Consider the following 18,480-nt stretch of genomic DNA (forward strand, 5'->3'; position numbering starts at 1 on the left):
GTCTCAAGATGGAGTCTTTTGGTTATTTTATTTATTTATTTATTTATTTATTTATTTATTTATTCATTCATTCATTCTGAGACAGAGTCTCACTGTGTCACTCAGGCTGGAGTGCAGTGGCGCGATCTTGGCTCACTGAAACCTCCGCCTCCTGGGTTCAAGCAATTCTCCTGCCTCAGCCTCCCAAGTAGCTGGGATTACAGGCACCCATCAACACGTCTGGCTAATTTTTGTATTTTTAGTAGAGATGGGGTTTTACCATGTTGACCAGGCTGGCCTTGAACTCCTGACCTCAAGTGATCCGCCCGCCTCGGCCTCCCGAAGTGCTGGGATTTACAGGCGTGAGCCACTGTGCCCAGCCGGAGTTGGTTTTAAAATGATGTCACTCTGGCTTTCCTAGGCTCCTGCTTCCCTAATAGTGGGTATATAAAAGTTATCCTGCAATTGCTTGTGGACACTGCAAAGTGCCCACAAGCAAAGGTGTGGGGCAGGGCGCCATATAGGACACTCCTTGCTGTCTCTAACACATCCTAAGCCTGTTTCCACCTCAGAACTTGTTCACCTCTTATTCTCTCCACCTGAAACTCTCTTCCCTAAGGTAACACATGAATTGCTCCCTCACTTCCTTCAGGCCTTTCCTCAAATGTCGCCATCTCAGTGATGTTTTCCCTGACCACCCTACTTAAGGGAACCCCTAGCACATCGTACTTCCCTTTCTTGCTTATTTCCTCCATATCACTTTTCTTCATCTAACATACTGTCTAATGTCAGCTCAACAAGGGCAGGATTTTTCTCTTTATGCCCACTGCTGTATCCTCCCTGCTCAAAACAGTGCCTGGCACAGTGTGGTGCTCAAAAAATATTTCTTGAAAGAATAAATGATTTTATTCCATTTCAATGCTGTCACATGCCCAGGATCAATGGTTTTAAAATTAGAACAAAGGAGATAGGGAAAGGAAATGAATGTGAAAAGAAGAGTGAGGCAAAGCCTACCACAGAGCTCCTTCCTTGATATGTTGCCTGCAGACCCCCTGATGAGGTTTATAGATCAGTGGAAATATAAAAAAGGAACAGTTTTTCCAGTCACAAGAGGCTGATCAAGGAAGTCTGGTCCAAGTCTGGTCCACCTTTTGAGGTGACGTCTCCTCTGGTTTACTCTCAAAGTAAAAGTAGCAGATCGGCAGTCGAAAGGATACAAATGCACTAGGGATGCATTTGTAAAGACACTAGGGATGACTAAACCACTGACCCTGAATGAAAGCAGTGTCAAAGTTGGGAGGTAAATAATTTGTATAGACACTAGGGATGGCCAGGTGTGGTGGCTCACACCTGTAATCCCAGCACTTTGGGAGGTCGAGGCAGGCAGATCACCCGAAGTCAAGAGTTCGAGATCAGCCTGGCCAACATGGTGAAACGCTGTCTCTACTAAAAATACAAAAATTAGCCAGGGTGGTGGCAGGCGCCTGTAATCCCAGCTACTCGGGAGGCTGAGGCAGGAGAATCGCTTGAACCCAGGAGGCGGAGGTTGCAGTGAGCCGAGATCGTGCCATTGTACTCCAGCCTGGGGGACAAGAGCGAGACTTCGTCTAAAAAAAAAAAAAGACACCAGGGATGACTTGACTGCTGACGGCCTCCCGTATATCTCTCACAGTCATGCCCTAAGTTCTGTAGACTTGGCATCCCACACAGAGGGAAACCTCTACTAGGTTTGAGAGTTAAGAACTTTGGTTTCCTGTATTTTACACCCACCTCCCTCACCCCTTATTCAGCATCCAGAGACAACTCGTTTTATTACAGAAGGCAATAATTTCCCTATTCAGGATGTCATGTCACCAAGGCTCATGTTCTGTGCTGGGGCCTTGAAATTCTTGCTGCGTCAGCCTAAGAGTAGTCTCTATGGTTCTGTGCCTGAACTACAGGAACTAGTTTCCATTTTGGTCCTCACTGAGGCCTGCTCTGGTCAGGTCTGGCCATGGCCAACCACACCAGTCACAGGTGTTGTAAAATATCACATTGGCAGAGCATCAGAAGAAAGGCAGCACAGTCTCACAATAGATGAAGAGTAGGCTTAAGAAGCAGGAGCCAAAATTGATGTAACGGAAGATAAAACTATCAACACGGTGATCCAATTGAGAAGTGTCATTATGCGAGATGAAAAGGTGAAAGAAGAGCCAGCAGAGTTCTTGGCTTTTGTTTGCAGGAGAAGATGATACTAAACAAAATTGATTCATAGAAATATAGACATCATAAAATGAAAGGACCATCTGGATGTTTGGGGAGTGTGTCAATAGGAAATTATAGGACTGATCTCGAATATCCTAGTGCCAGTTCTCAATTCATTGTATCTTCATTTACAGCATTAGGCCTTCCAGTGGGGACCTCTGGCATGGCCCTTAGGAATTAGTCAGAATGCAGGATGCCACAAGAGAAGGGAAGGCTGAATATGACCAATATAGAATTATTGTATACTTTTGAGTTTCAGTGCTTTAAGTTTAAGAAAGTGGGAAATAGTTAATGGGGTTACCTTCCAGTCCACCCACCAGTCCCTGTAGCAACAAAAGCTCATTAAGTGTCACACACTTAATGACACTTAAGAGCCTTCTTGGCCAATGTTATGAAAGAGGGGGGAAAAACAAACAAACAAACAAACAAAAACCAGCAAGCCAATGCACATAAAGAGAGTTTATAAGGGTCTTATTAAAATATAGTGAAGGTATGAGTGTAAAGAACCAAAAAAAGAAAAAAAATCACAATTTAAGTGATGAAAAATGGTGGACACGTGAATAGGTGACTCACATCTTAGAGATGTGGTAGATTAAGTAGTGAAAGGATAACGGAAGAGTACTGGAGAGTACTGACTTAACTAGGAATTTATACACACTGCCTATGGGGTTATTATTGAGTTTGTTTCTGGGGAATTTACAAATATAAGTTTTTATAATAAAGGAAAAGATGGCCTTTTCTATAGTCATAGTTTTAAGCAGTGAACCAGGAACCAGAGACATGGTTTTAAATCACTGATTCCGATGAAAGCAGTGTCAAAATTGGGAGGTAAATCTGGTTAGGTTAAGATTCTTTTTGGTTTTCTCTATGTTTTCTTATGAGTTTGTGGTGCTGAAAGGGACATGGCAGGCAATGGAAGCAGGAGGGCTGGCTTTCTTAGACACCCTGTCCCTGGGATTAATTTCATATGCAAAAAAAAAAAAAAAAAAAAAATTCCAAATCAAATAGTTACATGGAATGTACTGAAATGCAGAGAAAATTGTTAATCAGCAATAAAAAATAATGAAAGTAATTTTTAGAAACAATATTGTTTTCAATAACAGTATGGTGTGAGGGAAGAACATTGCCTGGGAATCCAAGCCAGTTCTATTCTGAGGTCTGTCACTGCCACACACAGCAGAGGACCAACATACAATACTCCTCCTGAGCCTAAAAGGCCATGACAAGATCAAAATAAAGGGAAACCTGTATTCCCACAGAATCCAGAGATGGGAGCCATCCAAATGACAAAGACTTTGCATTATTCCAGCACCAATATCCTACTTGTTGCCTAGTGATATTATGAGTGAAGTATCCCTATTCCCACTTTATTAGGAATCTTACACTGTTGATTTTCCCTCTTCCCTGAATCTTCCATTTTCCCTTGTTTTTTGGCTCATTCCCATTGCCATTTAAAGTGACTCTAGATTCTCTCATCTTAATAAACGCTGACAGGATCCCAAATGCCTCTTCCATATCACTGCAATGTTCAGCATGAAAGAAAGATGGTGTAGATATAAGATAAATATATGATAAATGAGGTTAAGTAAAAACCTTGTAGTACTAAATCTGAATGTGCAAGTAAAGTTCCTATTAGCCAAACTGAAGAACTGAAGAAAGGAAAGACTTCCTGTTCCTTCATTATAGTCCCAAGCTCCAAGCAGTGACCAAAGAACCACTGGTATGGTTTTGTTTCTCATATATATATTTTTTGACATAGGGTCATGCTCTGTCACCCAGGCTGGAGTCCAGTGGTGCAATCATGGCCCGCTGAAGCCTCTACTTCCCAGACTCAAGCAATCCTCCTACGTCAGCCTCCTGAGTAGCTGGGACTACAGGCACGTGCCACCATGTTTGGCTAATTTTTCTTTTTCTTTTTTCTTTTTTTTTTTTGTAGAGATGGAATTTCACAATGTAGCCTGGGCTAATCCTGAACTCCTGGGCTCAAGAGATCCACCTACTTCAGTCTCCAGAGCTGGGACTATAGTTATGAGCCACCGTACCTGACCAGTATGGTTTTAAGCCAGTGAAAGTAGCATCTATGTTGGAAGGTGGAGCTGGTTAGATTGGCACGATTCTTAGTTTCCTCTGTATTTTTGTATGTTTCTTTTGTGGTTCAAGGTACATTTTCTTTGACTGTGATTAAGGATTGTGTGGTTCATGGGAATATAAAGTAATGAGACCCATTTTCCCGTAAGACAGATACATTCACTGAGGAGTTTATATGCTTTGCTCTGAGATAATATTTGTACAACAAAAAACTTAAGTGGTCCCCAAAGTGTCAATATTTTAGTCTGTGCCAAATAAGATAGCTGAATAAACATAACTGAAGTAACCAAATACTGCCAATTTTATAGCAGCATACAGGCATGTCCTGATTGTGGAGAATAACAGGTATATTCTGTTATTTACTGTTATTAAACATTAATAACTACAAACCTACTCTTTTACTTGGAAATCAAAAGTATGTGTCTATGTCTAGATATTTGAGTTAGAATTATATCCCAGTTAGGTCTTTAATACTGATCACTCTAAATCCTTATGTCATGCTATCTCCATCCTCAAGTGTAACTAAATCACAGGCATATTTTTCATAATTAACCACATTTGAAAATCTTGATGCAGAGCAGATAACATATATTCCTGTTGACAAAATATCAGGTACAATATAGATCAGAAATATACATTCCCAGATTTTATCCCAGAAAATACATGAACTCAAGATGGGGAGCTACCACTTCAGGATTTTTTTTCTTCTAATTGTCTTTGCAAAGATTGTATGATGTATTGATGAAAAGTTGAAATGTAGTGTAATCTACATTATAATGCATAGTTTCCTCTTTAAGAAGTAGTTTATACATTGGCAACTGGGGATAGCTATCATAAGCTAGAGTTCAGTATGTGTGAAAGAGAATTAGAAAAAAATACTAAACTTATGTGACTGAATCACTTCCACAAAAATTTGGAACAGCCTTGATTAAACAAGAATGAACCAAAACTATAAAAAGTGAACTCAGAGACTCGAAAGTGGAGATTTGTAAAGGCCAGAACTAAATAATTATTATTGTGTCTTGATGCAGTCGCTAAGAATTTTATTGTGTATAATTTTTACTTCAGTGTTGAACAGCCATTGTGATAGGAAGAACTCTAGTTCTCAACACTTTTACTTCATCAAGGATGAAATAAAACAAAGAGTTTGTGCTATCTTGGTTTTTGGTTATAATAAAAGCTATTCAAACAGTTTTTATATGTTTATTATTTTCCATCTATTTTTCTGCATGCTCCTCTGTTCATATGATACTGCCTCAGTCAGGCTCAGTGAAATCAGTGGACTGGCCAGGTCAACAAGGCCTGGAACTGGACCAAACACAGGAGGATAATTCAGGAAGGTAGAGAGGAACATCAGGAAGATGAGGTAGTAAATTACAGGGACTCAGCCACAGACATTAAGGTTAACATACAACACTCCCATCTCTAGGACAGAATTAGGCAGATCATTGTTCACTAAATAAATTATAATTTGTTTAAGTTTAGCACAGGAGTTGCAAACTATGACCTACTGTTTGTTTTTGTATGGCCCGTGAGCTAAGAATGATTTGTACATGTTTAAGTTGCTAAAAAAATAAAAATGAATAATATTTTGTGACGTGAAAATTTTATGAAATTCAATTTCAAGGTCCATAAATAAAGACTTATTGGAACACAGCCATGCGTATCTGTTTTCATATTGAATATGGTTATGTTCATGCTACAATGGCAGAGGTAAGTACTTGTGACCAACACCCTATGGTCTGGAGAGCCTTAAATATTTACTGTCCAGACCTGTACAGAAAACGTTTGCCTAACTTGGTTTAGTGTATAAAGTCCGTGGATACACAGAAATTTCATAGCACTCTATTTAGGGCCTGATCATGTTTAATTCTTTAAGAAGTTGCGTACAACTCAGGGTAGAAATAAAAACCATTGCAATTGATGAGTATGATGTTTTGTGACTAAGAATTGACAAAGAGAAGAATTAAGTGAAACAAAGTATAATAGGTAGCCTTTCCTAGCCCTGCTCTGACAGAGGCTAGGACTATTCTGCCTCCTACATCGAGTGGGCCAAATCCTGCCTACAACCAGCAGGATACTAGGCATTCTCTCCTGATGGTGGGCATGATAAAATAGACATGATCTCTCGGGCACCTTTATCTCTGTTGTGTGTTCACTGAACTGCCGCCTCTTCTCTGACCACCCATCCACCTCTAGTGTTGGGTTACCCTCTGTGATTGACCTTTTGCCTTAGTTTTCTTATTAGGGTTCTCATTCCCACTTTGAGGCTAGAACTAATCCTCAGTTCCAGCCTGATTGACTAGGACCCTGATTCTCCAAGAAATCTTTCCTACTCCCATTGCCCCTGGGAACTGGATCCTGTTTTGCATAGCTTCCTCCTTTAGCTGGCACCTTGCTGTAATCCAAATAGACCATCTGGGATCAGTTCTTGGCAGCAAATGTTTGGTTCTACTGCTTTCCCTTACCTAACTCCAGGACTTGATCATCCTTTGAATAAAGCCCATTTGTCTCATCCTTTGAACTTTGATTTGACATGCCAAACACAACCTTTTTTTTTTTTTTTTTTTTAATGTTGTGACAGGGTCTTTATCTCTCACCCAGGTTGGAGTGCAGTGGTGTGATTTCAGCTCACTGCAGCCTCAAATTCCTGGGCTCAAGCAATCCTCCCACCTCAGCCTCCCAAGTATCTGGGAGTACAGTCATGTGGCACAATGCTCAGCCAATTTTTAAATTTTTTATAGAGGTGGGATCTCGCTATGTTGTACTGGCTGGTCTCAAACTCCTGGCCTTAAACATTCCTCCTGCCTTAGCCTCCCAAAGTGCTGGGATTACAGGTGTAAACCACTGCACCTGGCCCCAAACACAATCTTGAAGGTACATTCCTACAACCAAGTTAGTCCATGAAATTTCAATCCAGCCTTTTCCAAGATTCTGTCCTACTCCTTTCCTCTTCTTCCTTTTGCTGAGGTCCCAGCATGCATCATGGTCTAGTATACATTTATTATACTAACCAACAGATCATAGACAATTAGAGCTGGAAGGAATCTTACAAGTTACAGATGAGAAGACTAATTTAGAGGTCCACAAAGGGGAATATACATATCAGTTCACTTTAACAAACAAGGAATAAGTAGACCCACGTCCTCCAAGAAGTGCCTTGGAAATAAAAGTTAACTGTAGTTAACCACTTTCAATGAGTCAATTTTGAATTTATTTATTTTTGACCCATCATAAAGAAAAGCCAAAAAACAAAAGCGGGAGAAATCAAAATGATTGTAATAAGTCTGTCCAAAAAAGGAAAAGGAGAAAGAGAAGGAGGAAACCCATAATTTGAGGCTATATGCAAATAGAATTAGTTTTGCCAAGATGTCTCATTGTCTACCACTCCAATTCCCCTTTCCATTTCTGACAGTTGTCTCTTGGATTCTGTGTGACTACTTTAATGTCTAAATCTTTACAAGGAGAATCTCCAAATAAAATCTCAAATTATACTTGCTTGGTTACATTTGATTTAATGATCTGAATGGCACAAGTACTGGCTAACCAAAAAGGAAACCAGCTTATCATCAGCCCTGCCTCTATCTACAGAGGCAAAATGAAAGGAGCACTGAGGCACTTATGGCAATTTCACAAGGGAATCAGGTAAATATCCCTTGCTATCATGGGAAAACAGTGGTGGAGTTAGGGTGGGAGTGGGGACTTGTATAGCGTCTTCCCTGGCTAATTACTCAGAATTATTTCCCTGTAGAGGCAGTGTCCATCTCTTGCATGTGGCTGCTGAAGTGAATCACAGCATAGCAGGTCCAATCAGTTAAGCAATCTTAATGATCAATGCATTTTCCCTCTGCGTTCATTCTGCTGTGAACTAGATCGTGAAGATTGCTGTATCAATTTAATCAACCATGCCTCAAGATTCAATGTAGCTACTGGATGTAGATTTTTAAAATGTTTGTTGCAACAACTCATGCCTCTCCCTGTCACTTATTAATATATTAAGAATTTAATAGCTCTCGACTGGCTAGAGTAGAATACATTTATATTATCCAGCACATAGTAAGCCTAATAAATATTTGTTGATAGCATTTAATGACTAACTCTACAAGTCATAATAGGATAATATAGACATTCATTTGGAAGTAGAGTATGCCTTAGATTAGGCCAGTGGTTCTTAACAGGAATGATTTTGCTACCTGCTACCAGGGGACATTTAGCAATGTCTGGAGACATTTTTGGTTGTCACAACTAAGAATGGCAGTGTTTTCTGGCATTGACTGGGTAGAGGCCAGGGATGCTGCTATATATCCTAGAATGTACTAAATGTACTAGACATCCCCTTTAAAAGAATTATTCTGTTCAAAATGTCAAGAGTCTGAGACTGAGAAATCCCAGATTAGGCAGATAATAGACATTGAGAAGTTTGGCTTTTTAAAAGTAGATGAGGAGAAGTGAATGGGCAGAGCTCAGAGGAATTTAGGACAATAAAAGTACTTATGGCAATACAATGGTAGATACATGTCATTGTACATTTGCCAAAATCCATAGAATGAACAGTACCAAGAGTGAACGCAAATGTACACTATGGGACTCTGGGTGGTCATGATGCCTCAATGTAGGTTCATTGATTTTAATGAATGTACCACTCTGGTGCCAGATGTTGACAGTTGGGGAGGCTGCGCATGTTGTGGTGGGCAGGAGGTATATGAGAACTTTGTACTTGCTGCTCACTTTTGCTGTGGGCCTCAAACTGCTCTACAAATAAATCCCTGTTATAAAAAGGAGATGAAGGTTCTCTTACATCAACTGTTTAAGAGTCGGTCTGTAAGAAGCAACAACCTCTCCTCTCCATCTCTGTCATCTGCTAGGTAGCTGTGAAGCAGAAACCAAGCACATGCCCAAGCAGTGTTTGCAGACCTGGAATCCATGGTCATTGACGAAGTTCACTCTGGCACATACCATGAGGTCTTCCAATCTGAGCATCTCATCACAGGCAAGGAAGATGCTGCCAATAACTATGCCCGAGGGCACCATTGGCAAGGAGATCACTGACCTCATATTGGGCCAAATTCATAAATTGGCCAACCTGTGCACAGGTCTTTGGGGCTTCTTGGTTTTCACAGCTTTGTCAGGGGAATTGGTTCTGGGTTCACCTCCTTGCTCATGGAATGTCTCTCTGTTGACTATGGTAAGAAATCCAAGCTGGAGTTCTCCATTTACCCAGCCCCTCAGGTTTCCACACCTGCGCTAGAGCCCTACAACTCCACTCTCACCACCCACATCACCCTGGAGCACTCTGATTATGCTTTCATGATAGACAGTGAGGCCATGTATGGCATCTGTTATGGAAACCTTGATATTAAGCACCCAACCTACACTAACCTGAATAGACTCATAGGTCAAATTGTGTCCTCCGTCACTGCTTCCCTGAGATTTGATGGAACCCTAAATATTAATCTGATAGAACTGCAGACCCACCTGGTGTCCTATCCCTGCATCCACTTCTCTCTGGGCAGCTATGCCCTCTGATATGGTTTGGCTCTGTGTCCCCACCCAAATTTCATTTTGTAGCTACCATAATTCCCATGTGTTGTGGGAGAGACCTGGTGGAAGATGATTAAATCATGGGGGTGGGTCTTTCTGGTGCTGTTCTCATGATAGTGAATAACTCTCACAAGATCTGATGGCTTTTAGAAACTGGAGTTTCTCTGCACAAGCTCTCTTTTTGCCTGCTGCCATCTGTGTAAGATATGACTTGCTCCTCTTTGCCTTCCACCATGATTGTGAGGCCCTCCCCAGCCATGTGGAGCTGTAAGTCCAATAAACCTCTTGCTTTTGTAAATTGCCCAGCCTTGGGTATGTATGTCTTTATCAGCAGTATGAAAACAAACTAATACACCCTCATCATCTCTACTGAGAAAGCCTACCGTAGACAGCTTTCTGTAGCAGAGATTACCAATGCTTTCTTTGAGCAAGCCAACCAGGCGGTGAAACATGACCCTTACTATGGTAAATACATGGCTTGCTGCCTGTTGTACCATAATGATGTGGTTCCAAAAGATGCCAGTGCTGCCATTGTCACCATCAAGATCGAGTGTACCATCTAGTCTGTGGATTGGTGTCCCACTGGTTTCAAGGTGGCATTAATTACTAGCCTCCCACTGTGGTGCCTGGCAGAGACCTGACTGAGATACAGAGAGCTGTGTGCATGTTGGGCAACAACACAGCCATTGCTGAGGCCTGGGCTCACTTGGACCACAAGTTTGACCTGATGTATTCCAAACATGTCTTTGTTCACTGGTAAGTGGGTAAGGAAATGGAGGAAAGAGTTTTCTGAGGCTCGTGAGGACAAGGCTGCCCTTGAGATGGATTATGAGGATGTTGGTGTGGAGTCTGTTGAAAAAGAGGGTGAAGAAGAATACTAGAGTTAAAACAGCAGAGACAGGAGAATCGCTTGAACCTTGGAGGCGGAGGTTGCAGTGATTTGAGATTGTGCCCTTGTACTCCAGCCTGGGGCAACAAGAGTGAAACTCTGTCTCAAAAAACAAAAAACAAAAAACAAACAAACAAAAAAAAAAAACAAAAACCAAAAAAGAAACCAGCACAGATGCTGCTTTCACAGGGAAGCTTATTCTGTTTTAAACATTGAAAAATTGTGGTCTGAAGAGTTAATTTGTATGTAGCAGTGTATACTCTCATATACAATTACTGACTTAGGCTTTAAAACATGTATGCTGTATTACAGAGTGAAGCTGTTAATTTCTGTGATGGATTTTAAATAAAGTATTGCTTGTCTTTTTCTTTTTTTAAAAAAAGGATATGAAGTAGTTGGAGATAGAACTTTGGTTTTCAAAAATTAGTTTGTCTTCATTCTAAAATATTTTGGAGAAAACTGAAGGCATGTTGAAATATTTACCTTATGTTTCAAAATGGCATATGTCAGGTGACATATTTTCTTTAACTTTTCTTTCCATGTAGTTTTTTTTTTTAAGTCATTTTCATTAACCACCTTAATTACAACCAATTTCAAATTGCACTTGTGGTACTCTCAACATGTATGATTGCCCCACTTCTAATCAGGTTTAAGGAGACCCTGCTTGCAATTTTCATCCTTTACTAGTAGCAAGGGAGAGCTGAAAAGGAGCTTTCAATAGGCTGTGTTTTACAATGTATGCAGAGCAATGACAAATTCACTTAAATCCAGTATCAGGTTCTAAAAATATCTGTGATGCAGGGAGGGACAGAAATAGTGCTGGTAAAAGATATTTCAGTCTGCTGCCTGCTAGACATACTGGGAACAATACTGTGTACTATCTGCCATAGCCAAAATTCCATTCACAAAGTGAAGAGTAGCATGATCTACAAAAGTCATTTCCAATAGACCAATAATAGCCTCAAGGATATGAAAAACCTCAAGCAATCTTATTTTCAGCATACACTTTTTGAATTAGTGAATGATGTTTAATAATAAACATTTTTAACATTTGCTAGTGGTTTTCCTATTTTTTCTTTTTTCAGCCTTCTGTAGTTAAACATAAGGTATTGTGACAACGAAGTGCCAAGATTATAAACCCACGAAAATGCAGAAAATTTGCCAAACTCTTTACGAGTAATAGTGCATATCTCAAGCTTTATGTCTAACCTATTAAAATGATGAGGAAATAGTTTATCCAAGAATCAACATTATTTCACATAGCATTTAGACCTGTAAGCTATTATCATAGCCCATATATCATTGTGACTTTCATGAAAAGATAAGATTTTTAGCTTTTCATTTTGCCAAGTTCAAATCCCTAACCTAATATTTCATTTCCAGGTATTTTTTTCAGTACCTAGAACTATAGTCTATTATCACAGATATACTTTATGAATAAGTAAAGCTTTACTTCCTCCACTGAACTCCTCAAGGCCAGGAGCCATGTTTTATTCATCCAATATCACGATGTTTACCTAGTGTACTTCCCTGGCACCACAGGAGGTGACCAATAAATATTTATTGAGTTTTATTGACTACATGAATATTAGCTACTTTTAATTGTTGATATGTGAAAAATGAGATTTCAGGTAGTTACACTAAATAAACCTTGTTCTTGGTTTCACTTAAATTTCATGTTTAGTTTAGATTTTCAGGAAACAAGAAAATAAACAATTTTCTCATATATGAGTAAAAGTTCCTAACCTATGCTCTGCAGATTGTTTTATTTCAAAAAAAATTTTGATGAAGGGTAGAGATAGCCTAAGATTTTTACCATATTAATTATTAGATAGCTAGCAGCACAGTAACTTCATCAATGTGAAGCCTATGCAGGATCTGTAAATTCATGCTATATTACCCAATACTTCTCTAACTTAGTACTATATGATTATCAAGATTATCCCATTCACCTATCTAATGTCAATCCAGTTTCTTCAGTTATTTCTAATAAGACCACCAAGGTCAGCTGGAATTGCCATTCTCGTGTCTCAGCCTCCAGGTAGATGGGATTACAGGTGCCCGCCACCATGCCTGGCCAATTTTTTGTATTTTTAGTAGAGATGTGGTTTCACTATGTTGGCCAGGCTAGTCTTGAACTTCTGGCTTCAAGTGATCCGCCCACCTCAGCCTCCCAAAGTGCTGGGATTACAGGCATGAGCCACCACACCCAGCCAAGAGCTTTAATTTCTAAAGTGATGTAGGGAAAATACATTTTCCTTTACTGAGCTAGAATGTGGCATATGGTTACAATTCCATGCCTTTTAGGGAGTTAATACCACAGTCTGATGTACAATTTAAAACCTCAATGACAGCTGAGCAAAAGCCACTCAAGACAGAGAATCATAAGTTCTAACTTCACTCACATTTCCAACTTACTGTATGATACAGAATCTTATTTTTCATTCCTTAGCTGTGGAAGGAGGAAAACCCTGAACTAGTTTTCCACAAATGGTATCAGAAGTGAGACTGATAGCAATTCTCTAATTTTAATTCATAGGGAACAGAGTATCAGTGGATCCTGTGTTTTCACCCTTTCTTTCAGAGGTATAAAAGAAACTTGATCTGAAAGTTGAAAGTAGATACACAAAGATCAATCAACCAAAACTTAAATACCTGATCTACAACAACAAAGAAGTTGAGTATTATTCACTTGAGAGTAATTGCAGCTTCTCCCTGAATGGAGACATTTGCAGTTATATTTCATGGAGACAGTGCAAGGTTTGTTTCTTTTAATTCTGTGATCCTTAAATTTTAGTTGTGCATAATAATCATTCAAGAATTTATTATAATGCAGAGATTCCAGGTCCCTACCTCTGAAGATTCTGATGCAGAACCAGTATTTAAAATTGGGAGCTAGCTCTGTCCTCAAAAGGAGACTTTTAAGTGTTTTTTTCAAAAATCGAGATACAATTCATATACCACACAAATTCACCCATTTAAAATGTACAATTCAAATTTTTTTGTATATTCACAGTGTTATGCAACCATCATCACAATCTAATTTGGAATATTTTCATCATCTCAAAAAGAATACCCATACCCATTATCAATCACTTTCATCCCCGTGCCACACCCCCCATTCAGACTCTGGCAAACGTTAATCTGCTTTCTGTCTCTTTAGATTTGCCTATTGTGGACATTTCTTATAAATGAGATCACACAATATGTAGCCTTTTATGTCTGGCTTCTTTCACTTACCATAGTGCTTTCAAATATCGTCCATGTTGTATAGATGTATCAATACTTAATTCCTTTTCAGTGACAAATAATACTCCATTGTATGGATATGGCACGTTTTATTTATCCATTCATTCACTGATGGGCTTTTGGGTTGTTTCCACTTTTTTGACTATTATGAGAAAGCTCTTATGCACATTTGTGTTCAAGTTTCTGTGTGGACATTGTTCCCAAGGGTGTCTGTGTGTGTGTGTGTGTGTGTGTGTAACTAGAGGGCTTATAAAATTGAGGGAGCATCTCTAGTCAAATGCTCTTGTAAGTAGCTGTTGGTGAGCTGTAAGAAAATGATGACCAGAGTAACCCACTAAAGTACTGGCTAGTGACCTGTGAGGGTTAAAGGCTTTCAGGGGAGCTTTGATCATAGAATAGTTAGCGTTCTGTGGCAGCTGGAAAAAACAAAACAGAGATCAAAGAGAAAGAATGCAACATTCAACTCTCATTGATATAAAAATATAGAAATGAGTGACTGTAAGAAGCAAAACAGACCTCCACCTAAAGTCTGATCTCATCTGCCTTCTGACATCCTCAATAGCATGGTTTATTATAGTGAGTTTAAATCAATGGTTGCAAAATCAAAATGCTGTTAACCAGTTCATTGTGTTAAAGAAAAAAAATCAAAGCACTTAAGAGGAAACTGATTCCTTAGAACAAGAAATGAACCTAAATATAAAGAAATAAGCAGAGAAATGCTGTTATGATTTTTTTCTCCCTGCATATCCTGAAAATCCAGTGTGCAATACAAAGTCTAAGCCACACTGTGCCGTTTGTTCACCTCTGCCCTTCAGCTCTTCTTTGTGCCATATGTGAAGCTTATGCACAACTCTCTGGGTCAAACCATGCCTAGTTATTTAACCTTGTAAACAACCCCTTAAGTGTTCGAATTGATTAAATCTATGATGAAAGTCCAAATATCGTCTACGAAGATTTCACTACCAAAATGATCTAATCACCAGAACATAGACTTTATTACTTTCCTATAATTAAAAAAACGTGATAGTGAATTTGATTTATCAGGATCTTGTTCAACCATGTTTCATAAATAGCCACAAAATCCATCATCTTTAATTAACTCTTTCTCCTAACTGCCTTAACCTATGGCAAGACAACAAGCAGGATTAACTGCAAAGAAACTGATTTAATTGCAAAAAAAAAATTAATTTTTAAAAATCTCTCATTTTAAATAATATTGGCTAATCCTTAGGTTATCTCCAAGACCTGATATAGAGCTCTTTAATAGACAAAAGTAGGCTATGGGGATCTTTTCTCAATTTATGAGAAATTAGTAATAAGGAAGAAAATAACTCTGTTGATTTATCAATCTAATGATCAGCAGCACTGATTACCAAAGGAGACTAAAACATGATCTTTGCCCCCAAAGAGTCAATTATCTTGCTGAGAAAAGTAAGACATATGCAGGAAAGAATTTGAGAATACCATAATATATTGCATTATCTCTGCCAAAGGAATTCAGACATAGGAGAGAAAATGTGGGCTCAAATAGTTAAAGATGACATCATGGATAAAGTAAGACTTAATCTGGGTCTGAAGTTTGGGGAGGATTTGATCAGAAAAAGGGAAGAGTATTTCTGGCATGGGCAACTGCATGAACAAAGGCTGAGTTGAAAGATTTAAAATAATGTGAAGTGGAGGACACATGCTTAGGAACAAATGAGAAGCAAGGCTGTATACATTGGACAGGGCAGATTATGGTGAGTCATGTAAATTAGGCAGATACCCAGAAGATGCTCCTGCCAAAACTGACAATGTCTTACCAGAGTTGGGTATGTCCAGCTTAATTTTATTCAAAGAGATCTGCCTCCTGACTCACTATTCACTTGGTGGAGACCAAGAGTGGGGGCATGGAGAAATGGTTGACAATGTGGCCAAGTCATTTCAAGGACTCATTGCCAAGTACCTACTATGTGCATTACAGGCAATGGTTTGGATGCGTCATGAATTATAAGAATGAGCAAGTGAGAATTCCAGACATCATGAAATTTATAGTGTAGACATGCACATTACTATGATACCAGAAAGAAAGTAATGAATGTATTAAGTACAACATACAAAACAGGCACAGAATGAGCATCGACTCTACCTAACAGAAGAAATGACATTTTAACTCAATATTAAAAATATTAGGCTTTTCATACTGATAGGGGAGTGAATTTGCTTAAGGTAGAGGAACCAACAGGGGCAATGGAATGAAGCAGGATGTGTTCTGGAAAAGGCAAGAAGTTCAGCAAGTCAGGAAAGTAGGATGTAGGGAAGAACAGTATGGGGTTGTGGTAAAGCTGAAAAGCTGGTTAGGGCCAGAAGGAAGGAAAAAGGTCAGAAAGGGGAGTTTGGACTTAGCAGATGATTTGTAGCCACTGTAAGTTCTTGAGGGGATAGTGAATCGTTTTTCTGTCATATTTATTGAGTCTACTGTGTGAAGAGCCCTTGGCCATGAAAAGAGTGTGTATGGGTGATGAGTCTGGTGGCAGTATACAAAACAATCTGAAAGTGGATGATACTGAGATCAGGAAAGTCAACTAGCAAGAAATCCAATGCAGTAATATAAGAGTAAAAAGAAGAGGATAAAAAAAATAAAGGGGGAAATTAGATAAAAAAATCAATAGATGGGATCATTTCTAGGCAAAAGGTAACACTTGCTGGGTAATTGCACCCAGAGTATAAAGTAGTTAGTGGAGCTAGAGATGCCTGATGTATGGATCCCCAGTGATTAAGAGACTCTTGGTTACAATTTTGGCAAATACAGAAGTTGTGTTGTAGGAATAAACTGAATGGGTATGGTCTAGTGCCATGGTTTTTGATTATAGTTCATTTGAGGTATCAGGTAATTGGTACTCTATTGCATTGCTCAGACTGAAACATGAATCTGGGAGACATTTGGAGTCATGAGATTAAATGAATTTCTGGAGAATGGGAGAAAGAAGGAAACAATAATTTTTGAGTATTTGTTATATTCTAGACACTGAGTGTGGAGATAAAATACAGTGAAGAACAGAGTCTTCGAGGAAAGTCCAAAGTTAAGGGACAGGAAAGGAATCAGCAAACAAGGACTAGAAATTCTCAAAAAAAGTAGAAAGACAACTTGCATCCTGTGCTGTCACTTAAAACAAAGGAGAATAATTTTAAGAAGACAGGGAAGGATCAAACAATTTGAGTATCCAGAAAGATTAAAAATCAGAATAAGGCTGAGTGCAGTGGCTCACACCTGTAACTCCAGCACTTTGGGAGGCCGAGGAGGGTGGATCACTTGAGGTCAGGAGTTCAAGACCAGCCTGGTCAACATTATGAAACTCCATCTTTACTAAAAATACAAAAATTAGCTGGGCGTGGTGGCATGAGCCTATAATCCGAGCTACTCAGGAGACTGAGGCACGAGAATGGCTTGAACCCGGCAGGTGGAGGTTGCACTACTGCACTCCAGCCTGGGTGACAGAGCAAAACCCTGTCTCAAAAAAACAAAAAAAGTAAAAATAATGAGAATAAAAGCCTTGCATTTGATGAAGAATCGTGGAGACATTTAATTCAGTTCTGTTCCACAATTATTTCTTGAGCACCTACTATATGCTTAGCACTAGAGTGCTGGAAACACTGTCATGTAGATTATAGTCTAGTGGAGAAGAAAGACAAGAAAACTGTAAACTACACGACAATCTGATAAGCACCAAAGTGCAGGAGACACAGGGTACTAACATAGGACATGAGGAGGGCCATCTATCCCAGACTTGAGGGATCTGGAAGGCTTTTCAGAGAAAGTGATGTTTAAATGGAGACCTACAGGATGAGCTGGAATTAGCTAGATGAGAGGCAAAGGGAGTGATTCAAGCAGGAAACACCCTGTGTAGGGATCTAGAGAGAAAAGAAAACAAGACCAGTAAGCAACTGAAAAAAATAGTGGCCTGAGTGATTTTGTAGAGATACCATTGAAGAGGTAAGCAGGAGTCAACTAATAAACTTACAGGGCTGTGTCAAGGACTTTGAATTCAATCCAAACTGGCATTGGGAAGCTGCTGAAAGGCTTAAACAGGAGAGTGCTTTAATCAGGTTTGTACTTTAGGAAGATCTCTCTAACTGTGCATGGGCAGGGTAAGGCAAGGCCGGGTTGATCAGTTATGAGCCTGTTATAGTAGTTTAGGAGAGATATGATGGTGTCAGTAGAGAAAGAGAGAGAGGAGTGGGTGGACTCCATAAATATGTGGGAGGTGGAATTGACAGTTATTGCTAATTAATTGGCAGTAGGAAGTTTTGGGAGAAAGAACGTCCAAGAATGACATCAAGATGTTTGGCTTGGACAAGCGAGTGTATGCTGATGTAGGAAACATCAGTTGAGGAGTCGTTCTGAGAATAGAATTGATGAGTTCAGTTTAGCATATGTTGATTTTGAGGTACCTGCTGGATATCCTAGTGGAGGTATATAGTAGGCAGTTCGCTATGTTTATCTCAAGTTC

At 39.4% G+C, this 18,480-nt stretch overlaps 1 pseudogene; it reads left to right on the forward strand.

Annotated features, from left to right (window-relative positions):
• Positions 1–7,909: 7,909 nt before the first annotated feature.
• Positions 7,910–10,733, forward strand: LOC104680860 (annotated as a pseudogene).
• Positions 10,734–18,480: the final 7,747 nt, after the last annotated feature.

Source organism: Rhinopithecus roxellana, chromosome 7 (genome assembly GCF_007565055.1).
Source record: "Rhinopithecus roxellana isolate Shanxi Qingling chromosome 7, ASM756505v1, whole genome shotgun sequence".
NCBI lineage: Eukaryota > Metazoa > Chordata > Mammalia > Primates > Cercopithecidae > Rhinopithecus > Rhinopithecus roxellana.